General features: G+C 45.5%; 1 protein-coding gene across 1 annotated transcript in view; it reads left to right on the forward strand.

Moving 5' to 3' along the window:
- Nucleotides 1-3,258, forward strand: part of SLC5A11 (solute carrier family 5 member 11) — a 58,283-nt gene that overhangs the window by 38,981 nt on the left and 16,044 nt on the right. The gene's annotated exons all lie outside the window — the stretch shown is intronic.

Genomic DNA, 3,258 nt, shown 5'->3' on the forward strand with positions numbered 1-3,258 from the left:
GGTCTCACTGTCACCCAGGCTGGAAGTCAGAGGCATGATCATAGCTCGCAGCAGTCTTCATCTCCTGGGCTTGAGAGATCCTCCCACTTCAGCCTCCTGAGTGGCTGGGGCTACAGGCACATGACAGCATGTCCAGCTATTTTTTTATCTTTATTTTTTAGTGGAGATGCAGGTCTCACTATGTTGGCCAGGCTGCTCTCAGACTTCTGTGTTCAAGTGATTCTCCTGCCTCAGCCTCCCGAAGTGCTGGGATTACAGGTGTGATCCACTGCACCCAGCCTAATACATTCTGCTTTATGAAGATTCAGTAAGCAAAGGAGATGATGCCTTTTAAATGGGGGTTAAAACTCCGATTGGACATCATTTGTTCAACAAATGCACGCTGGGTATCCTCTGCATACCAGATACTCCTCTGGGCACTGAAAACCAGGAGCTAATGAATCAAAGCACTCTGCCCTTTGTGGAGCTTCCCTTCTCCCAATGAGAGTAGACAGAGACAGTAAGCAAATTGTGAGATGTTAAAATATGATAAATGTCATTTTAAAAAGTAGAGTGAAGTGAAGGAGACTGAGGGTGTGGGAGTGCAATTTAAAGTGGAGTGAGGCTGGCCCAGTGGTTCACACCCGCCATCTCAGCACTTTGGAGGCTGAGGCGGGAGGCTCACTTGAGCCCAGGAGTTTGACACCAGCCTGAGCAACTTCATGAGACCCTGTCCCAAAAAAGAAAAAAAAAATTAAAAATTAGCCATACATGGTGGTGTGCACCTGTAATCCCAGCTACTCGGGAGGCTGAGATCGCTGGAACCCAGGAGGTCAAACTGCAGTGAGTTGAGATTGCACCATTGCACTCCAGCCTGGGCAACAGCCTTGAGACAGCAAGATCCTGTCTCAAATAAAATAGGGTGCGGAGGGGAGGTGTCATTGAGAAGTGACCTTTGAGCAAAGATTTGTAGAAGGGCGAGAGCTCCCTGTGATTTTTGGAGGAAGAGTTTGCAACAGAAGGAACAGACAGAGCCAAGGCATAAATGGCATGAAAAAAGAAAGGAGAAAATAAACAAGCAGAACCATGTCTATAAGAAGCCCCTTCGTGTTAAAAAAATAATAGTAATAATAATAAAAGCGGGGGGTGGGGAGAATAGAATCAATATTTTCATTTAGTTATATGTGCATAAACTCTGGACAGATGTGTATAAAACTAAGAGGAGTGGATGCCCGTGGGCAGGGAGGCAGGGAGGGTGGGAAGGATGAATGGGAGCCGATTATTGTCTCAGGTTTTAAACTGAGTGAATATATCACTTGTTCAAATATTCTTTTTCTGTGATGTTAAACATCAGAGATCTATGTGCCATTTGGGGAGCTAGACTACACCGTAGTGAGGGCTGATGAGAGTTTAATTAAAGCAGTAATCATGGTGTTGGATCAATGATTTGATGCAGGAGACTTTACTGAGAATGAAACCCAGGTCCCATCCATGGCCAGCCCTCCTTTGAGGTCTCACTCCATGCCTGGCCAGATTTCTAAACTTCAGACCTACAGCTCTTTGATCCAGCTTCCACTGTCTAATCCTCGCCTCCTCTTCTATTTCATTGACCTATTGGAACTTCTTTCTCTGGTTTCATCTAACAACAGCAATGATGGTAACAATGACAATAATCACAACTGCTCTCTCTGTTAAAAAGCTGCTAGAGTCCTCTTGACTTTGGAGCCCCCCTCCTTCTGTCTCTGTACAGGGGAGCTTCTTCCTTCTTTCTTGCCTGTTAAACTCTCTGTTTCTTAAAACCAAAGGGGAAAAAAAAGAGCTTCTGATGGTTACAGAAAACAGACCCAGCCTGGCATGGTGGCTCATGCCTGTAATCCCAGCACTTTATGAGGCTCAGGTGGGTGGCTCACTTGAGGTCAGGAGTTCAAGACCAGCTGGCCCACATGGTGAAACCCCATCTTTATTAAAAATACAAAAATTAGCCGGGCATGGTGGCAGCCTCCTGTAATCCCAGCTACTCGGGAGGCTGAGGCAGGAGAATCGCTTGAATCCAGGAGGTGGAGGCTGCAGTGAGCCAAGATCTCACCACTGCACTCCAGCCTGGGCGACAGAGTGAGACTCCGTCTCAAAAAAAGAAAGAAAAGAAAAGAAAACCCCTCAGTTGGACAGCCAGCTTGTGACCAGAGCTTTTTTGAGTTCTGACTGGCTGAATGTGTTTCATCCAGTGTGTATGGGTACCTGTCCTTGAAACTTGTCCACCAAACCCGGTGTCACTGCTAATGCAGTTAGGTCATTAGCAAAAGCGGCATATTTCACACTGTCCTCAAGCATACTGATGTCTTTGGGCAACTGTCTCTGACAAGGTTCAGTCCCATGGATTCTGCAGATGAAACGCCACCCAAGGGGACATCTCTCTCCCAACCAAAATGTGCTGTGAAATCTAAAATAATTATTGGGGCTGTGGTATGGAGTTTGCAGCAAGTCCTACCTTCCCACACGCTTCCCATTTAGGGTTCTTTGATGATTTAGTGAGGATTTGTTTAGTTGTTTCTGTGAAAAAAAAAATACTTTAAGCATAAAAAGGCTCTTTTTTTGTTTTTTCTGGGTGTGGTGGCTCATGCCTATAATCCCAGTGCTTTGGGAAGCTGAGGCAGTAGTACTGTTTGATGTCAGGAGTTGGAGACCAGCCTGGGCAACATAGTGAGAGTCTGTCTGTACAAAAAGTAAAGACAAACACAAAATTTGGCCAGGCATGGTGACACAGCTACTTGGGAGGCTGAGGCAGGATGATTGTTTGAGGCCAGGGGTCCAAGACCAGCCTCCACGGTAAAGACTCCATCTCTAAATAAAAAATTTTTAAATGAGCTGGGTGTAGTGGCTCATGCCTGTTGTCCCAGCTGCTTGAAAGGCTGAGGTGGGAGGATCATTTGGGCCCAGGACTTTGAGGCTGGGCTATGATCACATCATTGCACCTCTGCCTGGGCAATAGAGTGAGACCCCATCTCTAAAAAAAAAAAAAAAAAAAAAGGCATTTTTAAAAACTTACATGATGGGGAGTCCAGAGGTGGCTAATGACAGTGGTAACAACTAATATTTATGAAGCAGTTACTATGTGTCATATTCTAAGTATTCTAAGTGCTTTTACTTCTGTAATTGTTAAAACCGCCCTGATATTATGTTCATTTCATAGATGAGGAAACAGAGGCCAAGAGAAGTGAAGTTGCTTGCCCAAGGTCAGATAGGTGGGAAGGGGGGAAGGAGTATTTGAACCCAGACGGC

This window comes from Cebus imitator, unplaced genomic scaffold, assembly GCF_001604975.1.
Source record: "Cebus imitator isolate Cc_AM_T3 unplaced genomic scaffold, Cebus_imitator-1.0 Scaffold85, whole genome shotgun sequence".
NCBI classification, from domain to species: Eukaryota; Metazoa; Chordata; class Mammalia; order Primates; family Cebidae; genus Cebus; species Cebus imitator.